Genomic DNA, 22,620 nt, shown 5'->3' with positions numbered 1-22,620 from the left:
CCACTTTCCTTGGGGAAAACCCATGTTTTACTACTGAACTGGAGCGAACTCCAATTCCAAACTCCTGTGGAAAAGCCAATTGCTTTTTGCTCTGATTCAGTAGCAAAATGCAGGTTTTCCCAGAGAAAACCACCAAGAAACCACCCAAAAAATGCAGCACTTGAACACTGACACAGATAGACCAGACCTGTGCCTACAGATGCAGCACAAAAGGAAGTTTGGATGAGCTATGGTTGTCAAGGACAGCATCAAGGATCAGCATCGTTGGGCACCTGCAAAGGTCCACACCAATTCAGGGGTCCCACAGAAAGAGAGGTGGCGAGTAATTTGATGCTAGTAAGGAGCAAGTAAGCCTACCTGAGGGCTCTCCAAAGCTTGCAACTGGCATTGCTGACAGAAGACATGGCTGTCATTCTGAAAATCCCTGGCCTTTGGTTGCTAAGGGTGGAAATGCAAATAGATTGTGAAGAGTATGCAAGTGTTCTTGAGACTATAATCCCCTTCCTTCTCTCTCTCTCTCTCTCTCTCTCTCTCTCTCTCTCTCTCTCTCTCCCCCTCTTTCCTTCTCTCCCTCTTTCTTCTCCCGGCCCATTTATCCCTTGCTCTTGCTGAACAAAACTGGGCTCAGAAGGATGCTGGTCAAATCTGGCCAACTGTGCAAATAAAAACATCTAAGGGTTACAGTAACTATGCCAAAACTAAGGTTGTCGTATTTGGAAAATATAATCAAAGCAGGCACAGCTTGCCCTCCACACTGTCTCTGTTTTGTTTCGATTCCCAGAGTGCCCAGCACCACCTCATATCTTTCTCTTCCCCCAAGTCCAAGACTTTAACATGGACAATGAGAAGGTGAGGAGGTATCCTAGGACATGGGGGTATAGCCTCCTCCCATCTTGCTGGGTATCTGGGATTTGATGGCAGGTCCCAGGACCCTTGCAAGGAGGCCCTAGCATTTCAACAAAATATTGCAGTAAAACGCAGCTCAGTGAAGCAAAGTTTAAATATCAACGGCAGAAACCAGAAACACCAGGAACCAATATTAGTGATCAGAGCAAGACCCAGGTAAAAGGGTTGTGTTTTCAATTGTCAGATCCATGGGCATCACAATGTGACAAAGCAGGCATCATGATGTGACAAACCTCATACCCCCCCAATATACCTCAGCCCCCACCCACTAAGATGTATGTCTGCAGGCCATAGTATGGTCATTAGCATGGGTAGGCAAACTAAGGCCCAGGGGCCGGATCTGGCCCAATCGCCTTCTAAATCTGGCCTGCAGATGGTCCAGGAATCAGCGTGTTTTTACATGAGTAGAATGTGTCCTTTTATTTAAAACGCATCTCTGGGTTATTTGTGGGGCATAGGAATTTGTTCATCCCCCCCCTTCAAAATATAGTCTGGCCCCCTACAAGGTCTGAGGGACAGTGGACTGGCCCTCTGCTGAAAAAGTTTGCTGACCCCTGGTCATTAGAGCCTCTGTTGCAGATAGCACATCCATTGAACTTACTCTTGTTGAACTGGCATTCATTTTGGTATAGTAACTTTTTAAAATGTGCCATCTATTTCAAACAAACATCTCCCCATGTGAAAATGAGATGATAAAGTTGTCACAGGAAGATCGTTTTACCGTCTCTCAAAATAAGCAGCTGTGAAACTTTGTTTCCCTGGAGAGCCTCCAAAGCCCAAATCTGAGCACTTCGCTACTCCCCTCCAAAAGAAAGTGTTGCAAGACCTTGTTATTATGAAAGACTTTTTGTAGCAGGGTTAAACTTTTTACAGGGTATGCTTATAACGAAGGCTTTCTTTCCTGGCTTGAGAAATCTGAATTAATGCATTAGCACAGGGTAGCCAAAAAAGTGCTCTCTAGAGATTGCTTGACTCCATCTCCCTTCAGCATGGCCAATGGAATGATTGTTGTTGTTTAGTTGTTTAGTCATGTCTGACTCTTCGTGACCCCATGGACCAGAGCACGCCAGGCACTCCTGTCTTTCACTGCCTCCCGCAGTTTGGTCAAACTCATGCTGGCAGCTTCGAGAACACTGTCCAACCATCTCATCCTCTGTCGTCCCCTTCTCCTTGTGCCCTCCATCTTTCCCAACATCAGGGTCTTTTCCAGGGAGTCTTCTCTTCTCATGAGGTGGCCAAAGTATTGGAGCCTCAGCTTCACGATCTGCCCTTCCAGTGAGCACTCAGGGCTGTTTTCCTTAAGAATGGAGAGGTTTGATCTTCTTGCAGTCCATGGGACTCTCAAGAGTCTCCTCCAACTCCAATTCAAAAGCATCAATTATTTGGCGATCTGCCTTCTTTATGGTCCAGCTCTCACTTCCATACATCACTACTGTAAAAACCATAGCTTTAACTAATGAAATGATTGGAGGTGTATAATTGGGCAGTTGAATTAGACACCTCTGTCATGTCTTCCATTAATTGTCTTTTCTCTAAACTAAAGAGGCCCAATGCTACAACCTTTCCTCAGGGGGGAGTTTCTCAGCCTCTGGACTGCCCCCTTTTTGTAACTTTCCCCATTTCTACAATATCCTTTCCAAGGTGACTTGAACCGTACATAGTATTATTGGACCATAGATTTGTATAATGACATTATTATACCCACATTTTTATTTTCAGTCCATTTCCTAATGATCTCTAATGTAGAATTCAAATTTTTCACAGCTGCTGCACGCTAGGGGCAGACCTACTTAAAGCACACCTAACACACATTGAAAGCACATGACTGCCTGCAAAGAATCCTGGGAACTGTAGTTTCCACCTCACACAGCTGCAATTCCCAGCATCTTTCACAAACTACAGTTCCCAGGATTCTTGGGAGGAAGTCAAAGGCTGTTAATTTTGTGTTGGATAAGCTCTGGTGTGAACCAGCCCCAGGTCTACATCTTCATCAAGTGACCCCATGATCTTGCTCTAGCAAAAGATGTGAGATTTCAGAATGTACTAAGGCAGGATTAGACTTGGCCCTTGTTCTAGAGTCTAAGAACAGATTTACACGTGGTTGGACCATAAGCAAGGGTGCAAAGAGCCTTTCCAACATGTGTTGCAATCTGCTATTCACCACCACTCTCTCTCCTGCTCCCAATACCATAATGTTCCTCCCTGCTATGTGACCTAGAACATTCTGCTTTCTCTCTGCTTTTGAAATCTTTACTAATTATTGGATTTCACATCCTTCTTACATTGGACTCTCACACGGAGCTTGTAATTACAATGACAGGAGAGTGTTCTATTAATTGCTGTCTTTTGCTTCCCAGATTTGTGGGTTAATTGGTAATATGTACATGCAACGTTCTTCTTCAAGATGTTCTACATTACAGTAATTAACTGCATATCAGGGCCTGCAGATGTCATTAACCGTTTTGCTGCAGATTACTAAAGGATTACTAACTTTAGAACACAGATTCCAGCATGGGCCTCTAGGACTTATCTGGGGAAGATGGAGGAATATTCTTGCTAGGTTATCAGACTATCGGCCATGGCTATCACAAAAGGGTTGAGTCAGATTGTTGAGTCAAGGTAAAACCAGCAGGTTAACATTCCTGCAGTGGACAGTTGGCTTGTGGAACTCTCTGACACAGGAAATTATTTTCAATAATAAATAATAAACCCAGTTAGCTTTTTGTTCCTTCCTTGTTGCTGTTCTAAACATTATACTGATGGTGGGATGTTTCAACAATCCCCGCCCCCTTTAGTATACAAAACAGAATATGTCCTGGCATGGCAGTAACCCTCTTGTAGGGATGGGTGAATCTGCAAGTTTTGGTTTCTTCCCCCCCTCCCCCCCATCTTTAGTTCAGTTCTCTTCATTTCCACATCAGTCTGCTTTTTTTAAAAAAGGTCCTTGTGAAAAATTAATCAGTCTTAGTGTGAATTTCTCCTAATATACTAACGTTTCTATGTATTTTTGCTTCATATACACATTTTTTTGCAAAGCAATTTCCACCCTAACCAGTTTATAGTGCATTTTTATGTTGTTTTCTCTAATATATGCATTACACGGACCCAATGTGTGCATTTGTACACATTGGTCAGTTGGAGAACTGCATTTGAATGTCAAACCTTTGCTGTATCCCAGACCTCATTTTGTTTTGGAATGTGCAAATTAAGTAGGTTTGACTTTAAATGTGAACAAAATTGAATTCAACCCCATCTCCACTGGAGGCCACCATTTTTATTTCCCATGCCCCCATCTGAGTAATAGAGGCTCTCATGCTTATTTCCCAGAACTCCCTTGGAATGATGTCATGCCATAGAATTGTTCTGAGGGGAGCTAGTTCTGGGAAATAAATAAGGGGCATTAATAGAGGCTTGCAGATTTTATTTTGAGACTTTCTGATAGTAAGCAACCTGTAAAAGGAATAATAGTAATAACAGTAGTAGTAGTAATTTCCCAGGACCCCCTAGGAGTACTGCTAAGTAATGATGCAGCATTGTTCAGAGGGCATTCTGGGAAATAAAATGATGGCCACTGGCTGGCAGCCACTGTGAGAAGCGCCATAGCTACCGGACTAAAAGGTGAGCAAACAGTAGGTTTATATTGCTCTCCTTGAAAATAAAAAGAGAAACAAAGTGTGCTTTCCTTCATCTTAGAAAGCTAAGAAAAAGAGACATTTTTTCCATATGATTTTGGCTCCCGCCAGATCGTGGCCCCGAAATATCCACACCCCAGTTTTCAGTGCTTTTTTTCTGGGAGAGAAAAAGGTGGGGGAACTCACCACAAGGTTAGTTAGTTAGTTAGTTAGTTGCAGGCCCAATCATAGTGCTGCCCCCCCCCCCCGGACAGTGGCTAAATGGAAGATGTGATTAATAAATTAAAGTAGATAATGTAGATAAATTAAAGTAGATAATAAAAAGGTAAGAGAACTCATTTCCCCTGAGTTCCTGCTAAAAAAACACCCTGCCAGTTTTCCTATAGGACATGTTGGAGGGTATGTGGATGAAGATTAGTATTATAGTTTGTTCTCTCTCTCTTTCTCTTTCTCTCCTCTCTTTCTGTATCCTTCTCTCCCCAGTAGAATGAATCTTTCTGCTCTGGAAGAAGGAAAGCATGGTTTAAAATTGGTTAAACCCTAACAGATGAGCTGAAAGTGAGCCTACAGTTCCAAGGGCAGCCGCCGCCCAATGAGGATATTTCATTTCCGAAAGAAATATTAAATTAGATGAGCTTGCAGAACCCCATAAACATGTTGCTAGGCCTGTGTGCTGTGAGCAAGATAATGGAAGTAATAACAAATAGAATGGAGAATCACATTTTAATTAGTCATATGAACTGCTCACGGCAGAAAACACTGTCAAAGCACAAGTTAACACTGTAATGAAGCTGGTTAGGAGCATAAGATAGGAGGGCTTCTAGCAATATAAATGTACTGCTTAATAAGATTTTTTTTTTTTTTTCAAAATTCAAAATAACCATTTCAGGATAACGCTATAACAGGAAGAAGGCCAAATTAGAGAGATGATAGGCAATAATTCACCGGCTGTTTCTAATGCACTGCCCTACGTTCGTTAATTTAGGCTGCGATGCCACGCCAAATTATGTCCTGCTGCTTCCAAGTGAGTTTAGCTCTGGGCTTGTTCACACATGACGCGGAATCTTCCAGGGTTCTAGATCACACAGGGAGGGCTGCAGAAGCAAAGTGAAGAGACTGTGATGGAGGGGGCAAGCCAATGGGCATATATGTGTCCATTGTTCCCTGCCTGCATTTCTGTGAACATCTGAAGGGGGCTGATATCTTCAGCCAAAAAAACAAACAGCTACTTTGCTTTTAGATCCGTGGAGGACAGACTACTGTGCAGAAGAATGCCACGTATAGAAGATGAAGTAGTCTCTCCAGAAATCGCATTACAGTGATACCTTGGTTCTCAAACACCTTGGTTCCCAAACCCCGAAAACCCGGAAGTAAGTGTTCTGGTTTTCAAACGTTTTTCGGAAGCCAAACGTCCGATGCAGCTGTTGGCTATTCTTTTGGGGGCACCTGCACCAATCAGAAGCTGTGCCTTGATTTTTGAACACTTCGGAATCCAATGGACTTCTGGAACAAATTAAGTTTGGTGCTTTTATTTTTGCAATTTATTTTGCGTTTTTTGTAGCTTTTTCGCTTAATTTGTTTTTGTGACTATGTGGAACCCAGTTCAGCTACTGATTGATTGATTGATTGATTGATTGTGTGACTGCGGAAATGGATAAAAGCCCCCCATCCAAACAATGACTATCATCAGTGCAGGTAAGAAAAAAAATAATTTTCATCATGTACTTACTTTATACATCTTACTTATGTTATAGTGCAGTACATTGATTTTTGCTTTCATCTTATGGATCAATGGTCTCGTTAGATAGTAAAATTAATGTTAAATTGCTGCTTTAGGGGTTGTTTTTAAAAGTCTGGAACGAATTAATCCATTTTGCATTGCTTTCTATGGGAAAGCACGCCTTGGTTTTGGAACGCTTTGGTTTTGGAACGGACTTTCAGAACAGAATAAGTTTGAAAACCAAGGTACCACTGTATGACTCAAACCTTCCTAACCTTTGCAATTGGGGAACTGTGGCTCCGTGATGGAGCAATGCTTTGCATGCAGAAGGTGCCAGGTTCAACCCAATTATAAGGATTTCAGATAGCAGATGATGCGAAATACTCACTGCCTGAGATAATGGGGAGTCACTGCTGGAGTAGGTAACAATGGGCAAATAGAAGGCCTGGTGTAAGGTAGCCTTTAATATTCTGATGACCACAGTATGCTGTGTGGGAGTGTTTGTTAAGCAGGTCTCTCCATCCCAGGTGACTCAAGAAACTGAGCCAAGTTGCAAGTTGCCGGTGAGAGCAAAATAAAAAAGTACCTTATCATCCAAAGATGTATGGCTACAAAGAATGGTTTGGCAAAACTTGAATACAGGACTTATCTACATTGGTCAGTTAAAATGTTAAAAATATAAATGTGACACCAGAAGGCGCTGGAGAGCAGCTATCCGTCATCAATGTAAAATTGCATTGAAAGCTATACTATGTTTTTTCTATATAGCATTTTCCAGATCAGTGTAGATCCAGCCACAATGTAGAGCTTCTCACTAAAAGAACTTCTCTTACAATAAAACGTGAAGCAGGTATAGTTTTGATGCTTAATAATATTTACCAAACTTTTCTTTTTTTCTCTCTCCTCCAACAGCAAGTTTGTTGCATCAAGGCTAATTTTCTGTTCTTCATGCCCTCTTCTGTCTGGAACAACCACCACTATTGTGGTTTTGATTGAGATTTTTTCTTTCTTTCCACAAATCCATTTCCACACTTCATACAGAACTCGCTGCAAGAAGGGGCTCAAATAGATAAGTGCAGAAAATGATTTTGAAACCAACTCAGCATTTTTAAGGAATTTGATTTATGAAAAGCTACCGCCTTTCTGGAACACCTTCCTCTCTCCCCACTCCTAAGATTGGTAAATCTTTATTATAGTGTGTATACACACAAACACCTTACATTTCTCGTCATTGCCTACAAGAGAGGAAAAAATAGGTACTTAGAATATCCATTGTGGCTGCTTCTTCTTTTACAAATATTCTCAGAAACCAAAGATAATTGCCTTACCCTAATAGATAGAACATTTCTAAGCTTTTAGGTGTGCATGGATATTTTATAACAAAGAGAACACAGAAGTCTTTTCTGCAAGGAGGAACAAGCCATACATTAAAGCATATGACTAAGAGAACTGAATATTGTACACTAAATTAATAGTGTTTTAAAATAGAGTTTGTTATAGCAGGTAAGATTAATGTTCTGAATCATTACTATTATGTGTAGGAAATGTCCCTTTTCTAGCTAACAGGCTCATTCAGGTTAACTTAGGCTGCATTCACACAACAGTTTATTCTGTTTCCCTGACATTTCCCTAACTCTTCATTTCTGCATTATATTTCACATGGTGCAAAAGCCATTTCTGGAAATCTAATGGGATGTAGTTCATGTTCAGTACTTCTTTCCATTTTACCTGATTCCCGAATAAAACTGTCTGCAGCCCCCTTCACCCAAAAACTCACATACAGCAAAGCATTATATGAGGGGGAATTGCTTTGCAAAAATGTGCATATTAAGGGAAATTGCATACAAAAATGTGCATGTTAGGAGAAATTTGCTCAAAAATGCCGGTGATTTAAAAAAATGCAAAGTGAGCTCAACATATGAAGGACTGAACTTAAAACTGGGAAAAGAGGAAATGAGAGAAAATGTTTGTGGGGAACAAATTACTGCCTCTATATAATGTGCCTCTTGTGGGATTTGCATTGCTGCCAATCTGCTACTGGAGCAAGCTCAGGATAAGGATACTTGAGAGACCACCATATCCCTTAAATGCTCCAGGATATCCAGATGGTCTTTGGGAAAGTTTATCTTGCAATTTCCAAAGATTTCAGAAGTGCACTTCACAGTAATTTGGAGCAGGGCTTTTAGTGTGGCTGCCTCTGCCTGTGGAATGGCATTCCTGTCAAAATAGGACAGGGGCATTTGTAAAACAAAAACAAAAACCAGAAGCATTTTTGTTAGGGGTTGTAGGACAAGACCTGCCAAGAAAAATAAAGAACTTGTTTATGTATGTTACAACAGCAGCAAGAGTCTTGCTAGCACAAGGATGGAAGAATGAGGAAATCCCAACTAAAGAACAGTGGCAAGAAAATTTGATGAGCTATGCAGAATTGGCCAAATTGACATACAAACTGTGTGATAAGGACGACTGTGACTTCAAGGAAGAATGGGATCTTTTTACAAATTACCTAAAAAGACAACAAAAGGATCTGGACTCCTTAACAGATTTTGAATAAACATCGACAAATTTATTAGTTGAACACATGACAGATGAGGCAAGGATATGTACAATTTTATAACATGCAAAGAACAATATGTGCAAAGAAATCAGAGAGGGGAGCTGAGAGAAGTCCTTGGTGGGGGGGAGAGGGAGGGGGGAAGGGGGAAATTAATGTAATTGATTATTTGGACTGATAATTTGTTATGCTGAAATTGTTTAATAAAAATATTTTTTTAAAAAAAATAGGACACGGGCCTATTATCTACACTTTCTGGAAACAATTAGACCCCCCCCAAAAAAAAAGACTTTCCCTGCTGGTTAGGTGGGTCTTTGGAGTTTCTGTTTTGTATTGTTTTAATTTGGCTTTAAATGTATGTGCTGTTCTCTTTGTTTTTACCTATCATTTGTTGTTTTTATTGTATATCTCCTTGAGGTGATTGTGTACAAGGTGATTAATAAACTACTACTACTACTACTACTAATGCCTTCCTTTTCCTGATTCTTCTGGATGCAAATAACATGATTTCTCTGCAGCGCAAACTTAAGCTGTTTTGAATGTGTGCATTGAGGTTCATTAAATTATTCATTTAATCATTATTGATCTCAGATGAATTAGCAAGCAGCGTGATTTAGATGCGCTCAAAGTTATTCATCTTTGATTTTAATCTTGGAGGAAGCAGAGTTACATGCCACTAATGAAAAAGTACAAACTGAGCACAATAGGCAATTTTCTCGCAAAATGTTGAACAACATAAATTACAGATGTATTTATGCTCGAATTGGTTCAGTAACTGGGAGCCAGAGAGTGGCATTTGTATGACAACATCAGGTGGAGGGTGGCACCCTTGCTACAGAGAGCTTACACACACACACACACACACACACACACACACACACAGAGAGAGAGAGAGAGAGAGAGAGAGAGAGAGATTTCCTATAAATGAATGGGGGGTATACTCACAGTTCATTAGCCCTGAATGGTGTGTGTGTGTGTTTAATTCATCAACGCAACTTCTTTTGCAAGGTACATGAAACTGGTTATCAGGAAAGGGTTGAGCCCCGGCATTATTATATTCCCCAAAGGAAAGAAGAGATTTAGTGGTACCTGTGTGAAAAACAAAAAAAGAGAACAACTGAGAAAATAGTTGTTACTTAAGACAATAAGAAGAGACCTGTTGGATAAGATCAAAGGCCTATCTAGCCCAACATCTGGTTCCCACACTAACCAAGCAGGTGCCTCCTGGAAACCCCCAGAAGAAAACAGGAGCATAATATCTGTCTCCTGATGTTGTTCTCCACCAACTGGTATTCAGAGACAAGATGCCTCCGACCCTGAGGGTATTTGCTGGCATCTGTCTGTCTTGAAAGACAGTGGAGTGTGCCTCCAGGGGTGAAATCAAACCGCCGCATTGCAGCACTGAAGCGACCTCCCTAGGGACCTGAGCTGCCAAGGCAACAAGACCCCCCCTCTCGGTCTCACTGATGCAACCCAAAGGGAAGCAGAGCAATACATTTGGCACCAGCTTCGCTGCAGGAGTTGCTGGAAGGAGGTATACAAGCCACCATTCAACCGTCTTAGGTTGTGTACTCCATAGCCTTTTCTTCTCCCAAAGATATCCCACAAGACAGCAAAGATTTAGGATCAGAATCAACTTGAATAAAATATCGGGGAGCCCCGGTAAGCCTCACCCAGCATAATTGATCAAATGAAATGGTGAAAGCACAATTTCTGAATGGCAATGTCCATCAATTTTGGGGGTCCCGGTCCCCTTAAATATTCTATTTGCCCCTAGAAATTTGCCCCTATGATCAGAGTTTTCCTTCTCCTAGATGGGCTACCTTCCCAGGTTGTATAGCCTGGGTAATATAGCCATCATTAATAAATAGATGCAGCAAATAATCATGACTAGTAGCTATGGATAGTTCTAGTCATGGAGGGTAAGGCTATCAATTGCTACCCTAATGGTTGATAGGTTTTGCTGAAATGAGACATACGTTTCCACTGGGACTCCCAAGATAATGTGCTTAGGGTCCTGGTGAAATGCATTTAAAGTACAGGCAATAATTAATATAGGGAAAGTGCAGTAAGTGGATTGATTTTTCCTCTTTCACCAAGAACTGATTACACAGGTCCTTTGTAGCAAAATGAATAGAAATGTACTAGAGAAATCAGATCGTGGGAAGAAGCGACTGGTAGATTTGAGCACTTTGGGGATATATCTTTTGCTTTTTTGTACTGGAAACTGGCTTCTTGAGGGCTGTAATCTGAAATATTCTTACTGAACTATTCAGCAATCTGAAATATTCTTACTGAACTATTCAGCAATCTGAAATATTCTTACTGAAATATTCAGCAATCTGAAATATTCTTACTGAAATATTCAGCAATCTGAAATATTCTTCGTGTAGGTCCTGAAAGACCTACATTGGCTTCCAGTATGTTTCCAAGCACAATTCAAAGGGCTGGTGCTGACCTTTAAAGCCCTAAATGGCCTCAGTCCTGTATACTTGAAGGAGCGTCTCCACCCCCATTGTTCTGTCCGGACACAGGTCCAGCGCCGAGGGCCTTCTGGTGGTTCCCTCCCTGCGAGAAGTGAAGTTACAGGGAACCAGGCAGACGGACTTCTTGGCAGTGGTGCCCGCCGTGTGGAATGCCCTCCCATCAGATGTCAAGGAAATAAACAACTATCCATGTTTTATAAGACATCTGAAGGCAACCCTCTTTGGGGAAGTTTTTAATGTTTGATGTTTTATCGTGTTTTTAATACAGTGGTACCTCTGGATGCGAACAGGATCTGTTCCGGAGCCCCATTCGCATCCTGAGTAAAACGTAAGACGCGACAGCACGTCTGCATGTGTGCAGGTCGTGTTTTGCCGCATCCGCGCATGCGCGTGATGTCATTTTGAGAGTCTGCTCATGCGCGAGCGGTGAAACCCAGAAGTAACATGCTCCATTACTTCCGGTTTGCCGTGGAGCATAACTTGAAAACACTCAACCCGAAGCACATCTAACCCGAGCTATGACTGTATTCCGTTGGGAGCTGCCCAGAGTGGCTGGGGAAAGCCAGTTGGATGGGTGGGGAATAAATAATAAATGATGATGATGATGGGAACATAGGAGGAGCCCAGCTGGGTCTGGCCAATAGCCCATCTAGTCCAACATCCTGTTCTCACAAGGGCCAACCAGAAGCCTATGGGAAGCCCACAAGCAGGATCTGAACATAACAACACTCTCCCCTCCTGTGAAAAGAAAAGGTCATGGAAAGTAGGAGGGATCTACCCAACTTGTTGCATCTTCCTGGAAGAAGCTTGGGGTGGTTGATGCTTTTGGATGTGGCATGTTCCTTTCTCAGCTAGTGTCTCCTATCCCCCTTTAGACACCACCTGACTCTCCTTCCTCCCTGATGCTCTGCCCCCTGAAGCAGTACCCCCCATGATTGATGCCTCCACTCAAAACATGTGGGGATGTGTTGAGCAAAGGATTTGATCCTGCAAGGTGAAGGATGCTCCGCCGCAAGCAGCTTACCCACTTGCATTGATCATGGGTGGCTGTAGTATACATCCTGGAATACACAACAATGCAGTTATAGCTTGCAGGAAATGAACAACAATCTTTCCCCCAAAAAATTCAATTCTGATTCCGCAGACTGCATTACCCCCAGGTTCCTAGATCATAGGGCTATAAGGCCAGGCACATTGTCCTCAATGACTTTTCATTTACTTATTCTCTGGACGTGCCAGAAACAAAGTTCACCTTTGCTTCAGAAATCTGTTGCACCTCCATTTGCTAGAGATGCGTAGTTTTGAGAGAGTTGCGCGTACCAAGAGGACATGGGAGATGAGAGAGGGAACAAAGGGATGGCAAATGTTAATTGCATTGTTCCACCATTGCTTCTGCTGCTAAGCAAGAACCTGAACAAAAATCAGAGCCATTATAAGAAGGAGAATAGCAGATACAATTCTCATCAATAAGACACTGAAATAATGTCAGGGAGGTGATTGAATCATACAATTATGGTAGTTGTAAGGAGACTGGAAATCAAGAAGGGAAGGTGGTGTGTGTGTGCGTGTGTGTGTGTGTGTGTGTGTGTACAACACCACAAAAGCTCTAGAATTGCAAAACTACATTGATTTGACAATTCCATTTCTTGAAGGACAAGTCACATGACTGTGGGTCATTTTCTCAGCATGGGCTGCAGATTGCGCTTGGGACATTGGTGTCACACAGAGGCTGTACCATGATCAATGGCCACTAGCCATGATGATATGTTTTACACAGCAGCAGACACTATGGCGGGGCTGCATTGTGGCAGCAGGGCTGGCGTGGTGCAAACACGTTGGCAGGAGCACTGGATTGGTTTCCCCAGTACATATGCCCTGTGCTGATCTTCCTCCCTCCTGCCCTCTGTCCTGGAAAACAGCAGTGCCCCAGCAAGAGGAAGGGTACATACAGGGGTGTACGAAGGGGGGGCGGAGGGGGCGGGTCGGCCCATGTACCACTTGGGGGGGTGACAAGATGGCCTGCTGCCTTCCCTTAGGTGTAGAGCGGCCAAGGGCACGCGTGCAGTCAGTATGGGCGCCACTTGTGCGCACCGTTCATACGGGCATCCGTACAGGTTGCCTCTCGCCTGGCGACTGTATGGGCTGCCGTGCGTGCGCAGTCCGTACGGACATTGCACGTGCGCCGCTGGGCACTTTGCCCTGCCCCTCAGGTGCCCATCCCGGGTGACAGAGAGGGTTCCTCTGCCACTGAGTAGATAAATATCCCACCACAGGGTATTGATTGGATCCCACCGGCGTATTGATGTTATCCCACCGCTTACCACCACTTTTGTGGCGATCACACAGGGTCCCCAGACTTTTAACGGTCTATTGATCCCTGTGCCACCACTGTGCTCACTTCCCCGCTGCCACCAACCCATTACTCTCGAGTAAAACACTGAGTCCAGACAATTGTATAAAGTGAACCAAAAAACAATTGGCTCAATTCTATTATTTGCCAATATTGATTTTGTTCATATTTGTGTACATGTCTCCTGCTGGCTTCTCGTCATGGGACTCCCATGTGAAGTCTCTATTTCTGGGTCATTCCCCCCAACCCCCCCTCTTATTTGTCTTTATTATGCATCTTTCCCCATGCTTCTTTTAAACTCCACAAACCTGCTCGCAGGCATTCATGTAGTGAAATTTATTCAAGAACATTTGCCTGAAGAAGACTATTAAAGGGAGCCTCTGGGTGCGATCCGTCTAAGGTTCTCTCGTGTTTTAATGTATGCCGACCTCCTGGTGTTTCTTCCGATGTCTGCTGGTGCCCCTGGAAAATGAGAGAGGCGGGAGAGAGAAGCCTGGCAGGCTGCCGTTCTCTGATAAAAGGAGAGTTAGTAGCATTCTGTTTTGAAGGAGCAGAACTTGCTGAAAGGTGAACCTAATACACATTGCAGCCCAGTGATGCTTTCAGTTATGCCTTACATCTTCTCTGAGCAACATAACAACGCAATTGCTTGCCATTGTCTTTAATAGGGGTGGTGGAATCCTGTGAGGAAAAGAACCCCCAGCAAATAAAATTAATTGTGAAAGATTTATGTCGATGGCACTAAATCGCCTTGAGAGTTTTGACTGTGCAGGATAGGAAACTTTCAGATATCTTCCAAATTGGGAATAACAAACCCAAGAAGGTAACTTGAGGAGGGGCCATAGCTCAGGGTAGAGCACATCCCTGTACTATCCTCCCCCCCAAAAAAAAAGGTCTGCTGAAGATGTCCTGCTTGTTAAGTCCATCTTTGTGAGATGTTTGTACAGCTGCAGCTCACAAAAGAGTCTTCTCAGTGGTGACGCCTCTGCTGTAGAATGCACTCCTGCTTGAAACGCATCTGGTACCAACATCAGTTGGTTTCAATGCTGGCAAACAAAACCATACCAGCTTATCCCTGGTATCTCCAGAAAACAAAAGAAAATAAAATTTTAAGTACCGAAGATGGGGGGAAGTCCAAATCCTGGAGAAGTGTTTACTGTCTGAACATACAAACCTGCCTTATTTAGACCACTGGTCCATCTAACACATGGGTAGGCAAACTAAGGTCTGGGAGCCAGATCCGGCCCCATTGCCTTCTAAATCCGGCTTGCAGACGGTCCGGGAATTAGTGTGTTTTTACATGAGTAGAATGTATGCTTTCATTTAAAATGCATCTCTGGGTTATTTGTGGGGCATAGGAGTTTGTTCATTTTTATTATTATTATTTTTCAAATATAGTCCGGCCCCCCACAAGGTCTGAGGGACAGTGGCCTGGCCCCTTGCTGAAAAAGTTTGCTGACCTCTGATCTAACACAACATTAACTTTCAACAACTCTCCAAGGCTTGGACAATGCTATGCACAGCATAATGCTATTCTATGCGCCTACGAGCATTGTATTGGGAAATCTAGCGTGAGACTATAACTTTTTCATGTTGCTGACATGACCTTACTTCAAGATAACTCGAAGTGATCTTCAGATCAGTGAAAACCAGCTGTTTGGCAGGGGTCTAGGATGTCAGAACCTAGGACCTATGGATCAAAAGACAGTTGTTTGTAATTACTCATTTTGTGCCCCATAAAACAAATGTGTAACTTGAAAAGGTGACTGGTGTTCGTTTGTAATAGTATAGGATACATATGTTTGCAGTAAGTGGCCAGTAAGTGGCCAGTACTTACTTTTTTCCAGGATAAAGTTTTCTGAATAGATTGACCAAATATATTTATATAATCCAAAGTTTGCATCTATACGGCTCCTCGCACAGTTACTCTTTTGTAAGGTGCTGTGTCAGCAGTCCTGGGCCCAAAATGGGAAGAGACAGTGCTTGTTCCAACACTCTTTATCTCCTTTAATTTGGCAGCGAATATTTATAATTGAGCCACTGGAGACATGGCACATGGTCATAAGCTTTAGGTTCATCTGATTGGCTAATAGAAAAAAAGTGATAATGCTAAAATATAGAAAATGAGCAGCGGGCTGGTTGGAAATGTTGTTTTATATTAACAGAGTGCTGTAGTTTGAGTTAAGGTTCTTCCAATTTACTTTGGATGAGATTCATTTGGAGTAGCTCCAGGCACATGCAATGTAGGACAATTTGAACTTATTCCAGTAGGGCCCCGTATGTCCAGAGGGACACAATTAGCAGACATATCCAAGTAAAGATGTAACCATTATAGTGTCAGGCACTTGGTGATGAGAGCTATCGGGTTTTGCTTGTTGAGTTGCTTGATTGAGCTTCCTGCTGCTAAAGTACTTGAAATGGACATTAATTTTTATACTGCATAAATTCCTGAATGACTTTTGATGGTATTATAATATATTCATTTTCCTACACTGGGGTGGGGGGGAACCCTACTCAAAGTGAAGGAGTTGGAAGGCCTTTAGCCAATAGTGAGTGAAAGCATAGCCAATGGTGAGCGAAGGCATAGCCAATACGGAGTGTTCTATTTTATTGAATGAATATTTGGAAAATAAAGTACTCTACCTTTGGAAGGAAGGAAGGAAGGAAGGGTTAGTGTGCTAAGTGCAGAGAGAAATAAGTGCCAGTTTTGACACTTCTGACTGAAATGAATAATTCAACAACCCCAGAGAGCAATGGTTTACCTCTTGCTTTTATGTCACTTGGCCTTAGTCTATCAGCTTTGAAGCTTTGTGAGCCATGTCAGTACCCAGATGCCTTGCATTTTGATCTTGAGACATCCAGCTAATGAATGGTGGTTAGGAGCAATTGGCTGGAAAATATTCAAGGCCACAGACTTCAGCTTATCCATAGACCCAAGATGCCCTTTTAACTCAGAGTGCAGCATGGAAGCTACTTGGAGTTCTTTGCTATTTAAAGCCCCCCAAGACCTGAGGACCAATACCTGCAAGAACACCTTCTCTTGCATGGAATTTCCTATACATTAATATCAGTCGGTGAGCCCAGCCTTTGCAGAGGATCAGGCCGCATTTCAGTGCTGTAATGTGCTGTGCTGATGTAGCCCAAACTCACGTTTCCTGGCTTTAAAATGTGAACCCCCTCCCACTTGTATACCCTTCCCACCTTCTGCTAAGACTCATTGACCTATCAACCAGAAACCTATCTGTCCCTCCTCAAGTGCCCATGTGGAAAGGGGTTGTGGAGACTCACAGTTAGGTGAGATGGAGAGACTTGGAGGGTCATGGGTGGTTGAGAGAGGAATTGAGCTGTGTGCCCCATTGTGACCTCAGTTGGATACAACAGGATCTGATTGAGCTTGCCACTAGTCTCAAGGTAATCTGAGCTCTTTCCCGTGTTTTGGAGGAAGGATATCAGTTTTTCTGAATCTGATTTGTAGCCTAACTGGAGAGAGAAGCTGACCTCACGACAACTAATGTGTCCCTTCTTGCTCTCGCTGATAGCCCTTATCTGTTTCTCACCAAAACAACTCCAAGCCAGAGGAGAAACACATTTTCCTTCCTTCCATCTGCACTGCAGCCAGGATGGAAATTGCACACACTATTACCCTAAGTGCTTTTCAACTAAAGAACATAAATAAATAAATAAATAAATAAATAAATAAATAAATAAATGGCATAATTAGAAAATGCACTGCAGAAAGACCATAAGAGGTTAAAATTCCTCCACAGGAGGCAAATATTTTCAGTAGTACTGGAAGGAAGGTGGAAGGAAGATCAGTGTTCTTTTCAAAGACTTGAACAGCAAATCCGAATTGCCCCCCCCCCACAGTTCACAGTTCCTCTGAGCATCCTGCTAATCTGAAAGCTCACTGCCAATCTGGCAGTGCTCTCAGAAAAATGGAAGGCTGACTTGCAAGGCACAGCAGCTCCAGGAGAACTGGCAGGAGGCAATGAGTGGAGTAACTGCAAGGCAGGCAACCATAGCAGAATTTCATCAATACTTGTAAATCAAGCCAGCGATGCACACAACATTGCAAACAAGAGGTTTCCTTCCAGGAGGCTAGCAGAGTGGCCTTTGGTTCTCTTCCTCTTCTAATAGGCACTGTTACATTGATAGTGGCTGAAAGCTTGAATTTGGAAATGGGTGGAGGACAAGATCAGAAGTCAAGAAGGAAATGGAAATGGGTTGATTCACAGTTAGCCGGTTCCCGGATTCCTTGATGTGTGCAGAAAGCTTTTCTGCTACAGACTGTGGGTTCCTTTGAACCTCGGAAAAATAAAAATCTTCTTGCAGAAACTTTACATTTTGGCTTCCTTCTCGCTGTTGCAAAGGGGCTCAAAGCTTTTAAATATTGCCTCTTGAAGAGATGGATACCCTTAACAGTACCAGAACTGATATTGTTTCTGTTCAGAATACTTGTATTCATACAGATTGCTGAAGTTCAGTTAAATTTGACTCCTGGTAAAGATTGTAAGAAGGGTCCTGTTGGATCAGACCGAAATCCCATTCAGTCCAGCTTCCTGTTCTCATAAATGCCAACTAGATGCCTATGGAAGGCCCACAAGCAATACCTGAGCGTGTCAGCACTTATCCTTCATGAATAAGTGGTCCAAACTCCTTTTAAGGCATCCAGGTTCATGTTCAGCTTTACATCTTGTGGGAGTGGATTCCATAATTTATGTGTGACTAGTAGTTATTTTTCCTCCATCTTTTCCCAACGCTAGCCTACCTTGCTTCAATAGGGGGTGAGAACTGTGATGCTTAATCCGATTATGTTGGGTTGTTGTTGTTGTTTTTAAATTGGTAGGGTTTTTTTCCTCAATGCCAGCCAAAAAGAAAATAAGAATACAGGATTAAGGCTGCATTTTTCAAGAGACCTGGACAGTGTAATATACCAATTTACAGGTCTTTGTGGGTGGCCGTCATGAAGCAGTTTAAAGGGCAGGGTAGAGAAAAGGGACCCTACTCATTGGCTAGTCCCTGGCATTAGAATTCCAGTGGTCCAAAGTTCAATCACAGCCTAAGCTTGTATCTTTCAAAAGTTATGTAAGTAGAACCTTTTTATTTGGGCAAGTTTCCAAAGAAACTGGAAGGTTATTTTAAAGAGTCTGTTTGTTTTGAAATACGTCTTACACTTTTCACTGGTTTGAGAATATCCCAGAAAGGATATTTGTTTATTTTTATATTTCTTTTTTGTATGTGATGTATTAAAATGAAAAAGAAAAAAGAAAAAGAGAGAAAATATCCCAGAACAAAATGAAGCAGCAGTATTTATTCATTTTTTTTGAATTTATTTACTGCACCTGTCAGGGAACTGACATCGGAGGAAAGGGAAGTGGTAAGGCTCCCAGAGACTGGGAGAGAGTCAACAGCCAAAGCAGGGACCAGCAGGGGGAGCACGGGGTCTCTGGAGGAGGATCTCAGTAATGCTGAGAGAGACGCAGCAGCCCAGGCAGGAAGCAGCAGGGGAGAGAAAGGGGTGAGAGACACTTCGAGCGAAAATAGCGGGGAGGTGTCAGAAGCAACTGCAGGGAGACCCATGCTGCGCCGGAAGCTGCCACGTCGTGAGTCCAGGAGACGCGTTTCCGTTAAGGAACTTCTTTGCTGGAAGCGCTTCCGCAGACAGCCACTGTCAGACTCTACTAGTGACTAGAGCAGACATGTCTGAGGAGCTCTGTCACACACAGAGGTTTGTGGGGTCGCACAAACTCTGAAGGGGCACAATTTTAAGCACAAGCAGCTAACCATCCCCTGACAGCAGTCTGACAGTCTCTGTACGCTGCCTGTGCAGGAGAAAGCATCATGAGCAACCCAGTCGGAACCGGAGACGCAGGGGTTGGAGCTGGTCCAAGCTTGGAAGAAAGGTATCAAGCTCTGGAGGTCCAACTTGCGCTGCAGACGGCGAGGCTCGAGGAGAGAAGGGCTCAGGATGCTGACAAAAAGGGGAGAACCACTCAGTTCCCCAGAAAGGTACCAGGATTGGTGCAGAAGTTTGGGGGGGACCCCAAGGATTACCATGCCTTTAGGACTGAGATGCAATATGCTCTGAATGTGCAGTTTGATGAGTTCCCTGATGAGGAATCGCGAGTTGCGTTCGTAATTGGGCATCTTGAGAAGGGGGCGCGGGACTGGGTTCGACCCCTGATGGCAACGCACAACGATATCCTAAAGGACACTATGAAATTCTTTCGTGCAATGGATATCATGTTTTCCAGCGATATTGAGGAAGGGGCGGTACGCAGACAGCTAATGGCTTGCAAGCAGGGAAGCAGATCTGTCCGTGAGTACTGGACTGAATTTACCATGCTGATTCACAGATTGGGGTGGGATTTATCGGCGGCACCCATTCAGATGCTATTTGAAGAAGGTCTTTCTTCAGCTGTGAAAGACGAGCTGGCCAGGAGCCCCAGGGCGGGGTCTATGGATCAGCTGACCAAATCTGCGCTGACCATTGGAGCGCGCCAGGAGGCAAGAGCCTTGGAGAGGCGGGAAGGGAGAGGGGAACGTTGGAAGGAGTTACGCATTCCAGACATTCCTGAGCCAGCTTTCCCGCCGGCAGAGCTGATGGAAATCGGAACAGCCCGCGCGCGCGCAGTTTCAAAGCCCAGTGAGGGGGCGAAGAAGGAGGGAAAGGGAGCCCGGAAATGCTATCTCTGCCAACAGCCAGGCCACTTTGCCAGAGTCTGCCCCCAGAGGAAGGAATGGCAAGGGATGGTGGGAGCTGTTGAGGGGGAAGAGCAGGGAGAAACGGAGCAGGTAAAAGCCAACGCCTGGTTGCCAGCAGGGCACTGCAGCCAGGCCAAAGAGCAGTGAAAGTGCCCCTTCCCCAAGTGCCAGTGCCAGAAGCTCCTCGACCTGCTCTAGTGATTGAAGTGTCGCTAGAGCTGCAAAATGGACACCCCCTAAAAATAAAGGCGCTGTTGGACTCAGGCAGCTCCTGCAATTTCATGAGCAAAGAGTTTGCTGCGGAACACCAGATACAGACTATCCCTTTAAGCAACCCCCTGCAGGTGACCACGATTGATGGCAGGGAACTGTTGGGAGGAGGCGTCAGCTTGCAGACCGTCCCAATGATAATGAGGGTGGCAAGGCACACAGAACTGATAGCGTTTAATGTGGCCACCTTGGGAGGCGCTCCCATTATTTTGGGAATGAGCTGGCTAGCCCTACATGATCCGCTGGTGGGCTGGCATCAAAGAGTGGTTTCCTTCGGTTCCGCACACTGCTTAGAACACTGCAGGGCGGAAAAGGGGTCAGCAGGGGCCCAAGCCACCCTAGCAGGGACGGAAGTGATGGAGAAGGGGAAGGTGCCACCACAATATGCTGATCTCAGCGACGTGTTCAGCGAGAAGGAAGCGGACCAACTACCCCCGCATAGGCCCTTTGATTGCCAGATCAATTTACTCCCTGGAGCACAGCTTCCTGTAGGCAAGTTGTATGCCATGTCAGACAGGGAGATGCAGGAATTGCGAGCGTTCATTGACAAGAACCTGAAGAGAGGCTTCATCAGAGAGTCCAAGGCAGCGGGGGGTAGCCCAGTGTTTTTTGTGGATAAAAAAAACACGGACAAGCCGAGGCTGGTATGTGACTTTCGGGCCCTAAATGCAGTGACAGAGCCGGCGGCTTTTCCTATGCCCAGGATTGATGATATTTTGACCAGGGTGCGAAAAGGAAAGATTTTTACAAAGCTGGACCTAAGGGGGGCGTACAACCTGATACGTATAAGGAAAGGGGATGAATGGAAGACCACCATGTTCACCCCTTTGGGGGCATTTGAATACCTCGTTATGCCTTTTGGATTACAAACAGGCTCCGCGTGTTTTCAAGCCTTTATGAACCATGTACTGGGGCCTTTGCTCTACAAGAATTGCGTGGCCTTCTTAGATGACGTGTTGGTGTATTCGGAGAATGAGGAGCAACATGTGAGAGACGTCAGAGAAGTGTTGAGCAGGCTGCAAGCCAACAGACTGTGGGTGAAACTGGAAAAGTGTCAGTTTCATACCAAGGAGGTGGAATTCCTGGGGTACCGCTTGTCAGACAAGGGGTTGGCCATGGACCCCGGCAAGGTTCAAGCGGTGCTGGAATGGAAAACACCCAAGACCAAGAAGGATGTGCAGAGGTTCCTAGGGTTTGGAAACTTTTATCGTAAGTTCATCCGAAACTTCGCCCATCTGATGGCGCCCATCACGGACTGTCTCAGCAGCAAAAAGAAGTTTGTTTGGACGGGGGAGGCGGAGCGAGCGTTTGAGGAACTGAAAAGGGCCTTCGCCTCTGACGAACAACTTCTACATGTGGATTTACAAAAAAAGCTGAGGGTCGAAACAGACGCTTTGGACAGAGCCATAGGGGCGGTGCTTCTTCTGCAGCCGGGGAAGGAGGGGTCAGAGTGGCGACCGTGTGCCTTCTTTTCGCGAAAGCTGAACAAATCTGAGAGAAACTACACGGTGCACGACCGGGAACTTCTTGCGATTTATGAGGCCTTCCGGAGATGGAGGCACCTACTAATTGGTGCACAACGGAAGGTGCAAGTGTGCACGGACCATAAGAATCTAGAGTATTGGAGAACTGCACGAGTGCTCAACCAAAGGCAGTTGAGATGGGCCCAGGAGTTCTCCAAATTTAACTTTGAGATTTGTTACGTACCAGGCCCGGAGAACGTTAGGGCGGACGCTCTCTCACGCAAACCTGAATATTTGGAGGGAGAGGGTGCACCCGAAGAGACCCATGTTATTCCCGAGGACCGCTGGGTGTGTGGGGCGGCTCTGGTGGGGCAAAGGGAACTGGTAGAGGGAACGGTGCAGGATGAATACGCCCAGGACAAACTCAGGGGTCTCAGGAGGGAGGGAGACAAACCCGGGGGTTTTGAGGAGAGAAACGGGGCGTTGTACTACAAGGGAGCGTTATACATACCTGAAGGGGAATTGAGGGAAAAG

Source organism: Podarcis vaucheri, assembly GCF_965113315.1.
Source record: "Podarcis vaucheri genome assembly, chromosome: 12".
Taxonomy (NCBI): Eukaryota; Metazoa; Chordata; class Lepidosauria; order Squamata; family Lacertidae; genus Podarcis; species Podarcis vaucheri.
The sequence above is the reverse complement of the archived record's forward strand: the minus strand, read 5'-3'. Positions refer to the sequence as shown.